The 10,955-nt window shown below is 52.5% G+C and overlaps 1 pseudogene; it reads right to left on the minus strand.

The window, feature by feature from the left end:
- Positions 1–5,967: 5,967 nt before the first annotated feature.
- Positions 5,968–10,955, minus strand: part of LOC123142734 (poly [ADP-ribose] polymerase 1-like) — a 17,482-nt pseudogene continuing 12,494 nt past the window's right edge.

Raw genomic sequence — 10,955 nt, forward strand, 5'->3', positions numbered from 1 at the left:
GTCCGGGTGATTACCACGTCCGGGTCGTCTGCTGGTGGAGCCGAGCTGGAGGCCTCCGGGTTAACGGAAGCTTCTGTAGTTGTCTTGGTAGTTGGGGCAGCGGCCTCAGGTGCCTTGTCGGTTGGAATGGTGGCTTCGGGGGCGGAGGCAGCTGGCGGTTCTTGAGCCGTCACCTCCGGGTCAGGAAAATCCGGCACTCCGGCTGACTTGGTCTTCTTCGCTCTTTTGGTGAGCTTTGCCTGGGCACTGAAAGGACAGAAACGTTAAGCACAAAAAGGGTAAGTAAAGACAAGTATAATGTGAGATGGTTGTCATTACCCGGGCGCGGTCTTGAAAGCCGGAAGACTCGACTGCATAGAGTCGCCGAAGAGGGGGAGGTCTCCTGATAATTGGAGTCAGAAGAATTGAGTGGCTGACGGATAACACCCGCCAACTGATGAAAAGGGTACAAGTGGGAAATAACCTCAGTTCGGCGCTTCCTTGATGTGTCAGGTAACCCGGTGGAAAGGTCGGTGTCTTTGTTGGTCCGGGTGTGACGCCGGCTTTCATGAACCTGTCGCTTCAAAGAAAATTGAGGGTCTTGATAAGCTAAAGGATGTGAAAAGCTTACTTTTCGTGTTACCCTTCGGACTTTCAGCTTTGGCAAGGGCTCCGAGTCGGAGGAAAGTGACATTACCTCTTCAACCACCGGGTTACTTGCGCCGGTGTCATCCTGTCAATGAGCAAGTATGGATAAGGCGGACAGCAACAAACAACAAATATAGCAAGGACTTAAAGGCTCAGGGGTTACCTCTGACTCAGAGCTGTCGCTTAATTGCATCAGCTCTGAAGCAGTAGGCCTGTTTCTTTTCTTGCGAGGGGCGGCTTTCTTGGCGGCTTTCTTCGCCTTTCTGGCCTTCTTGGCCGCTTCATGGTCATACTTGACCCGCCAGAATTTATCATCAGCCTGAAAAGTACAATGAGGTTTTCTTAAAATGATTCAGATGAAAGGTATGTACAGATAAGATGTTCAGATTAGTGGCTTACCGCTGGGGCTGGGTTGGTCTTGCAGAAGGGGGCTAGCCCGGTCCTTCCGCAGTCTGCCAGGCTCTCATTCAAAAGAGCCTTGGTCTTTTCTTCTGCAACATCTTCAGGAAGATCGTTGCGGCTGTGTCTCTGAGGGTCATCTTTTCGGCCCGTGTACTCACACATTAAGCCGGGGCGGCGGCTCAATGGGATCACCCGCCATGAGATCCAGACTCGGACCAGGTCGACTCCGTTCAGACCATTGCCCAGGAGAGCCTTGATCTTGTTGATGGTGGGGAGCAGAGGCTGGCGCTCCGCTTGAGTCAGCTTGTCCGACAGTGGGTGAGTCGGCTCCAGACGCGAGGGGCGAAAGCCGGGCAACGGACTCTCGTCAGCCGGCGACGTGTCTTGGCAGTAAAACCACGTCAGATTCCAGTCCTTGGGGTGGCTGGGCGGCTCTGCGTAAGGGAAAAGGCAGTCCCTACGCCGCTGGATGAAGATGCCGCCTAGCTCCAGACTTGGCCCATTCACGCACTCATTCTGACGGTTCAAATAAAAAAGCTCTCTGAAGAGCAGCAGACTTGGTTCCTCTCCAAGGTAAACCTCGCAGGATACTTGGAAGTTGCAGATGTTGGACACTGAGTTGGGTCCTATGTCTTGAGGCCGCAAATCGAAGAAGTTTAGAACATGTCTAAAAAACTTTGAGCCGGGCGGTGCGAAGCCCCGGCTCATGTGATCCGCAAAAATCACTACCTCCCCATCCTTTGGCTGTGGTCTCTCTTCTGACGGGTCAGGGGCATGGTAGGACATGACGTCCTTCTTGGGCAGATATCCGGACTTGACAAAATCTGCTAGGGTCTCATTGGTGACATTGGACCTCATCCAGTTGCAAGTAATGGGAGCTTTGGGAGGCATGGTGAAAGTCGGCAGTCTATGATAAAAGGAAAAACGTCCGGGTTAATTATGAGCCGGAAGGAATCTCGGTTCAAGATCAAGGTGGCGGCTTATGAAGGGGACTAATGGTATACATTTAAGTGCATCGGGCTATTTAAGCCGCCGAGGGATTGAGAGTAATTTGATTGTCTACAGGCTTTATCACAGTTAAGCCGGAAATTTTATGGCGCATGGTTTTCTTTAAGCCGGAAGGTTCTACGGCGCGTGGTTTCTTTAAACCAGAAATGTAAACCGCCGAGATTTAAGGATTGCAATTTTTACTAAGTGTGGTAAAACATGTTTCACACATCGCAGTAAAATTTTTGGATCAAAATGGTCGACTAAAAGGAAAATTCCTAGACCTAAAAACGGAGGCAGGAGAAGTTCTTGGGCCCGAACAAAGTTCTTATGCAGTGCAAAGAAGGCTACTCGCGTGTAAAATGGGTGCTAAACGTCTACCGCAATAGTTTTATGCAGATCTAAAATCAAAAGGAGCAGTAAGAAAGAAAACTACCGGAGTTTGTGGCAATGGCGACGAACACGAAGAACGCGGACGAACCCTACGGCAGATCTATTCTACAGGACAAGCAAGACTTACCGGAGCTGGAGAGCCGCGGAGGTTGTCGCGTTTCTCTGGTCCGTTCAGGGTGATGCAGCGGCCTGAGCTGGTGACGACGAGAAGACCCGCGGTGGCGACGGCGGCGGAGCTCGAGTAGCACGGGACAGTGAGAGGAAGGAGACGACAGAGGAAGGAGAGTGAGAAAGGCCCGTCGGGCCGGCCTATTTATAAGGCGAGCTCATAAGTGGGCGCGAGAATCAAGGAAACCACGGTGTGGTTATCTCCCCACGTAACGCCTCGATTTTCGGGATGACAGTAAAAGCAAAGATCCGTTGCGGATCTGGCGGAGTAAACAACGGGCTTAATGGAAGATGACGTCACGGCGGATTATCCGGAGACCAGAGGGTGACGTCATGCCGGGTTATGGCCTTCACCCATGTGTAAAGCCGGAGATTTTTCTGTCGAAGGAATGGAAGATTGACATGAGCCGGCTCAAATCAATCTGGGGCCTAATGTTGAGGATATAAACCTTAGAGTCACCCGCCAGGAGGGGCCGGGTTACTCTAATGATCATTGCCCGAAGCCCGGCGCCAAGCGTGAAGACGGTGGGCCAAAGATGGGCTTAAGACCCGGATAGGGCTTAAAGCCCGTAGTTGCAATCATTATTATGGTAGAACTTGTAGTGTAAGGCAAGAATAGTTGAGAGTCCGAGCCGGACACTCTTATGAGTCGGCCGGGACTCTGAGAGCTGCAGGGCGTCAGCCTCCCTATATAAAGGGACGACCCGGCAGCGGTTTAGGAACAAGAACAATCTCCTCAAGAGCCGGGCATAGCAGTTTAGCTCCCCGGTGATTGTAACCCTAATCAATACCACCCCAAACTGGACGTAGGCTTTTACCTTCACCGTAAGGGGCCGAACCAGTATAAACCCTCGTGTTCCTTGTCCCGCATTAACCCCTTCAAGCTTCCTAGCTGCGATGGCTCCACGACTAAGTCCTAGCTCGAGGACATCTGCCGTGACAATTCCACGACAGATCTCCTCACGCATACTGAGGTAGGCAGTCCAGGTTGCCGGTAGCTGGTGATCAACTTCGGCTAGAGGACTCGGCCATGCGCCCATAGTCGTCGAGTGAATCACCGGGAGCTCTGTATGCAAGCATCCTCATCGCTGTCGTGCACTTCTGGATCGAGGTGAATCCAAGTTTGCCGGTGCAATCCATCTTGCACTTGAAGTAGCTGTCGAACTTCCGGATGGAATTCACAATCCCGAGGAAGAGCTTTCGGCTCATCTGATAACGGCGCCGAAATGTTTTGTCACCGTGAAGTGGAGCATCGGCGAAGTAGTCGGAGTAGAGCATGCAGTAGCCTTCGAGACGATGCCGGTTCTTTGCTTTCACCCGCCCCGGCGCCGAGCCACCTCGCCGCGGCTTTTCTATGCTCGCCAGCAGTTGGGCGAGGGCGGCGAGCACCATGAGATGCTCTTCTTCCTGGATGCCGGCCTCGGCTTCCTCCTCCAGCAGCGCGGCGAGCGCTTTCTCGTCATCCGAGTCCATCGCCGAGGCAGGCAAATCGCCGAACACCTTGCGCCCGGTGGGCGTGTACCCGCCGCTAAACTGCCCCTCCGCGGCCGGAAACGGCGGCCGAAAACGCCCAGCTGCTGTTGGAGGGGCTGCCGCGGCGAACCTCTGCTATTCTTCCGGCGGGGAATGGCTATCTAGCGGTGAAGGGCGGCGGGCGGCGCCGGGATATAGCTAGTGGCGGCCGAGGGCGCGGGGGGTGGGAGGCGAGTCGGAGAAGAAAATCTTGACTTTTCACCTGACGGTGTGGGCCAGCCGCGCTTTTCCCTTGCGCCGGAGCCCCCGATCGCCCCCCAGTGCGCCGGGTTTGGCCTGCGACCGCCGGGCGAAAAAAGGGCCGAACCGGCGCTTTTCGGCGTCCTGGGGGCGCGGCTGGGGCGTTTTTTTGGCGCCGGCGCCGAAAAAGTGGCCTGGGGGGGGGTCTGTTGGGGGCGCGGCTGGAGATGCTCTTAGTGGTGGCCTCACTTCTGCTTGTATCGTCTCTAGCGATACATACTTGGGTGAACTATTTCCCTCTTTTTCTTTTATAAACTAGAACAATGCTCGTGCGTTGCAATGGGTATAAATATTCTAGTACGTTAGATTGTGATTTACCTGCCCATAATATGTGATTGTGTAAATAAATGTTCATCAAATTTCGTTTGTGATTTACCTTATATTATGATATTATGATCAGAAGTGATTTACCTGCCCATAGTATACGATTGTGTAAATAAATGTTCATCAAATTCTGACCGTGATTTACCTTATATTTGGATTAGAAATTTGGTAAGAAAACTAAAGTGGAATTGGTTCAGAAGGTAAGTAAATTAAGGTGATTGATTATTATACGTGGAAGGTTGGATGAAGGGATGGTGGGAAGAAAGGTGAAACGGGAACCTTACGTTTCTTTTCAAGTAGTAGAGATATATCCTATTTGGATGGTGCACAGAATTTTCCGTGCACAGAATTTGTATTAAGTTGTAAAAAAGGTTATTCTCCATTACCAATTGTCTATGACTTTGCCATTAATAATCATTATGTCTTCTAGACTATATTCTGATCTCTGTTTATGTTTAATTCTTGCCATTTCCACTTTCTTGTGCTCTCTGTAGTCTCTTATCGTGTCCTTTCTCATTGTTTCTGCTTTAAGATTTACATCTAGTTGTTTCTGCTTTAAATTTTACATCTCTTCAAGCAATTTTCAGTTCAAAACCCTGTACCTTTTCATGTTCAGGCCCTTATTCAGTCCCTACCTTCTCTTCCCTCCCGTCAGAAAACGAGCACCAGTGGTGATCGAGTTAGCAAATATCAACCTAGCCTTCTTCTAAGAGATTATTCTCATGACATACTTTTCATATGTTTCATCTATCATTGGCAGTGGTGTGACCTCAAATTTTATACTGGTGGCCCAATGGGTCCTCTTTAAAAATAATCCAACTGCCCCAACTAATGAGAGTAAATTGCACAAAACCACCACTTTAAAGGCTAGGTTTGCAAAAAACACTACAATACATCTTTTTTTTGCAGAAAACACCACGTCTACGGTAATCTTTTTACAAAAAACACTGATCGGCGGATCGGGCTCAGTTAAGTGAGTTTATGACAAATGGGGCCCGCCAGTCAGGCTGACATGGCACCAATTTCTCACACCGTTACATGAAAACGTTTGCTGGACATGGGGCCCGCTTGTCAGCCTAACAAGCCTCTCTTGGGCATTCCATCGAACAATTTGCGTGCGTGCATAGGCTCGCGGACAAAGACCGCCGTCGCGAGGCTCAGCCAGGCGACGAAGGTCAAGGACGGTGGCGCCGGGATGCGGTGGTCATGCTCAAGGATGGCACTGGCGGCGTGAAGGCCTCTGCCTCGCCCAAGGGCGGATGAAGGGCGGGCTCTGCCTCGGTGCGGCAACGACTATGGCGGGCTCTGCCTCGTCTGGGGGCAGGACGGGCGACCTCGGTCGGGGTTGGGACGAGCCGCAGTAGTGAGCAGCAGGCGCAGCAGGCAGCGGGCGCGGCGGGCATGGCGAACAGCGAGCAGGCAGCGGGCGCGGCGGGCATGGCGAACAGCGAGCAGGCAGCGGGCGCGGCGAGCAGCGGGCGCGGCAACAACGAGTGGTGGCGTCAGCAGCGAGGCGCGGCGGCTGCGGCGAGCAGCGGGCGCGGCAGCAGCAGCTCTGGACGTATTGGTCCAACGACGGGAGGTTGACGAGCATCAATTTTTTTTTCTTTTTTGTTTCAATGACAGGTGGACCCATGTGGCCACACATGATGATAACGTTAGCCAGCGTCGCCGTTATTTAGGCTGTGCCATGTCAGCCTGACTGACTGGCGAACCCCATTTGTCATAAACTCACTTAACTAAGCCCGATCCGCCTATCAGTGTTTTTTGCAAAAACATTACGGTAGACGTGGTATTTTTTGCAAAAAAAATGTATTGTAGTATTTTTCGCAAACCTAGCCTTTAAAATGATGCTTTTGTGCAATTTACTCAACTAATGATGAACTAGCTGACCCACCCGACGAAGATGTGGCGGCCCCCTGATCTTTCCCATTCTCCAGATTATGCTTTTTGTCTGTCCTTGCTGCCTTAATGAGGTTTACTTCTTTTTTTTAGAAAAGGAGGATGACCCCTGGCCTCTGCATCTGAGCGATGCATACAGCCACTTTATTAATTATTCTCACAAGACCTTACAAAATAATACAATAGTAAGACTAAAGCCGCCGTCTAAGCAACAAACTGTCGCTACACCTATCCAGTTGATAAAGGGGCGCAGATAGCCTGGGCCTAATACCAAACAGACATCACAGCCAAACATAACATCTAAGACCTGAGGTCCCATCCAGGACGCCTGCCGGGCATGGGTCTCACCGGTCCGGCGTGCTCTCATAGGCCGCCGCCGCCAACTGCCACCGCTCCATCTTCAGAACTGTACTAATGCATCAACCTTGCTCGGTGCAGCTATCGTCGACGTCACCATGGCGCCCAACGGCACCTCCTTCCTGCGCGCAAACAGCTGAGCACGTCGCGGTCGCCACTGATACACCTCAGCACCATGCTGCCAAGTACCACCAGCCGACACAGCTTGAAGTCTTTGGAAGATCTGTCGTGCGTAGCACCTGCCGACCAGGCATGACAAAGCGTAGCACCTGTCGATCAGGCATGACTTGACATCTCCACCGAAGCTCCGCGCAAGACGAAGCCGCTCCACCTCCTGCCTCTGACTTCCAGCTCTGCTCCACAAACGATGCTCCCAAGAGAGAAACGACACCGCAGTGCCGCCATCGTCCGATCTGGAACACCAGGTCCTAGGGTTTCCCCCGGAGCAGCACGAGTGGGTCGACAGTAGTTACACGACGATGCCTTCATCAAGGTAACGGCGTAGAACGCCGCCATCGCCTGCCATCGGCTCGGTTTTCACCGGCAACCATGTCTCCCCAACTCGCAGCCGGGACTAGATGATGGATCTCGAGATCGAATCACCAAGCCTCTGGCCGGCCACCTCCGACGAAGAAGATGACCAGCGGCAGTCACCACAGAGGCGAAGCGCTCAAACCAGGCGCGAGGGGCCTGTTTAAGACCATAGAGGGAGCGGCGAAGTCGACAGACCAAACCATCAGGAGCATAGTACCCCGGTGGTGGCTGCATATAAACCTCCTCACGCAACTCGCCATTAAGAAAAGCGTTCTGAACATCAAGTTGAGAGATAGACCAATGACGAACAGAAGCAACAGCAAGAAGAGTGTGAACAGTGGTCATGTGGGCCACAAGAGCGAATGTCTCATCATAATCGCGTCCCTGCTCCTGCTGAAAACCACGGGCCACAAGGCGCGCTTTGTAGCGCTCAAGAGAACCATCAGAGCGAGTCTTAATCTTGTAGACCCACTTGCAGGTGATGGGACGGACACCGGAAGGGAGGGAAACCAGATCCCATGTGCCAGAGCGCTCAAGGGCAGCAAGCTCTTCAGCCATCGCAAGCTGCCATTCAGGCTGAGTCATGGCAGTCCGATAGGAAGTGGGCTCAGCAATAACAGAGAGACCGTACCGATCAGGAGAGTAGCGATCAGGCGGGGGGCGAGGCCGAGCACGGAGGTTATGAACCGGGGGAGGCGTGAAAGGAGGTGCACCAGAGGTGGAAGGCGCATCGGGGAAACATCCTCAGAACGAGGGCGACGAGTATAGTGAAGAGGAAATGGTGAGAGAGGGCGACGGACTGGAGATGATGGTGGAGAGTTGGAGGAGGACGATGGGGAAGATGGTGTCGGTGGTGAAGGAGAAGGAAGGAGAGGTGCAGGCGGAGGAGGAAAAACATGAGGAGGCACATAGCAGGGTGTATCAGGGAGAAGAAGAAAAGAAAGATCGTCCACAGAGAAGCTCGAGGTAGAAGGACGTGGGTAGTAAGAGCGAGACTCGTCAAAGGTCACATCACGCGAGATGCGCAAACGACGACCAACAGGATCCCAGCAGCGATAGCCCTTGTGCTCATCACTGTAGCCAAGAAAAACACACTCAACCGACTGAGCAGTCAGTTTGGTGCGTTCTCGCGGGGCAAGAAGGACATAGCACACACATCCAAACATACGAAGAGCTGAGTAGTCAGGAGAGCGACCAGTGAGACACTCCATAGGAATACCACCCTGCAGAGCAGTCGATGGCTGTATGTTGATGATATAGGTGGATGCAGAAACAACCTGCCCAAAAATAGGGTGGGAGAGAAGCGGCAATCATCAGAGCACAAGCCGTCTCAAGTAGATGATGATGCTTACGTTCGGCAACGCCATTCTGAGCATGTGCACCAGGACATGAGAACTGGGCAAGAGTACCCTGTTCCGCAAGAAAACCACGCAACAGCTAGGAGATAAACTCACCAGCGGAGTCAGCACAAAAAGTACGAATGGGCGTGGAAAACTGGGTGTGAACCATGGCAGCAAAACGTTTGTATATAGAGAGAACCAAGTGTAGCGAGAGAAATCATCAATAAACAAGATATAGTAGCGGTGACCACCTTTCGAATCAAAGGGAGCAGGACCCCATACATCAGAATGAACTAAGTCAAAAGGACGCTGAGATACCGAGTCACTGATAGGATAAGGTAACTGGGTCTGTTTGCCAAGTCTGCAGCCATTACAGTGTAAAAAAACATCTCCAGATACAGACCCTAAGAGGCCCTGGCGAACTAAAGAAGACAAGCAAGAGCCACATATGTGACCAAGGCGATGATGCCACTGCTGGAAGGACGCAGACGAAGAGGCAACAAGAGCATGGGAGCTGGCTGAAGTGGTGGCAGCGGAAGGAACACAAAGCCAGTCAACCTCCCAAAGGCCCTCTGACTCACGGCGCCGGGGGCCAGCACCAACCAAAGCCTTGGTGCGACGATCCTGAATGGAGCAAGAGTCGGTATTAAGAATGACACGACAACCAGAATCAGTAAGTTGGGCAGCGGAAAAAAGATTCATAGTGAGGCGAGGAACATGTGAAACACTAGGAACAGAAAAAGATGGAGTGGAAAGAAGACCACAGCTAGCAACATGAAGAGGTGTGCCATCAGCGATAAGAACATTAACAGGCGAATTAAGAGGTCGGAGAGAAGACAACACGGAAGAATCAGAAGACATATGAAAAGTGGCTTCAGAATCTAGAACCCACGAAGATGTACCTGACTGTGTAGATGCCTGCGGTGGTGGAGCAGTGGCTGCAGTCACAGCAGCAGCGGAACCGGTCTACGAAGAGCCTGAGGAAGCTAAGAGACGCTTGAGCCTCATAATGTCCTGGTCAGTGAGTGACGGGGTCGAGGAGGATCCAGGAGTCCCACTGGAAGAGGAGCGCCTCTGGTCTCGCTTCTTCTCACGGCAATCAGACTCTGGGTGACCTGGCCGAGAGCAGTAGCCACAGAAGGTGTCACAGCGCGACCGGCCCCTCTCAGCATAAGAAGGACGACCCACCCCCTGAAGGAATAGGCAGGAGCGGTGGAGCGGTGAGGCGAGCAGGTGGCATAGGAGCTCGGGCGGCCAACACTGATGGAACCACAAGTAACCCAGCAGAGCGTAGGTGGGTCTCTTCAGCACGAAGCTCAGCAAGTACCTCCGAGATAGGAACACGACCACGAGCTAGCAAGTGAGCACGGCGAGGCTCGAACTCAGAGCAAAGACGAGATAAGAACTCGTGAACCCGCTGAAACTCCAAATCGGACCGTGTAGTCTGACAGCAACGGCAAGTTCCACAAACGACGGTCCAAAGAGAGTCAAGCTGACGCCAGATGGCAGAGCACTGTGAATAGAACTCATCAACAGAGGAATCACCTTGCTGGAGTGCATGCTCCTGACGCACCACAGATAGGTAGAGAGCATCATCAGAGGGCTGATAGCGCTGACAGAGATAAGACCACATCGCTGCAATTGTGTCAAGTCCCATGAACTCCGAGGCGAATTGAGGAAGGACACTCGCAGTAAGAACAACAGCAGCACGAGCATCATCATTGCACCACTGAGTGTAAGCAGACAGATCATCACGATAGGCAGAAAGGGCATCCGAATAGGCTGACATCTGCTGATCATAGGCATCAACTGCAGTATCATCGAGAGCCTTGGCGGCATCACGATCAGCCTGAGAAGCATCAGCAGCAAGAACCGGCGGTGCTGGCGGGGTAGGAGCCACTGGAGCAACAGGGCAAGGCGGACAGGGGACCTCGCCAGAGAGAACACCCCACAGAAGAAGACCACGGATGTGGATACGCATAAAGCCCGCAAACTCGGCATAGTTGGTGCCATCGAAGATCACCGAGCGCCGAGGAACGACGACATAGCCCGAAGAAGACATGAGGAGCTCTTTTTTTTGGTCAACTGCTACAGCAGACTACTACAGGAGACCCCGATCCAGATCGGGATCGGGCTCGCGCTGGCTCG

Source organism: Triticum aestivum, chromosome 6D, assembly GCF_018294505.1.
Source record: "Triticum aestivum cultivar Chinese Spring chromosome 6D, IWGSC CS RefSeq v2.1, whole genome shotgun sequence".
Lineage (NCBI taxonomy): Eukaryota > Viridiplantae > Streptophyta > Magnoliopsida > Poales > Poaceae > Triticum > Triticum aestivum.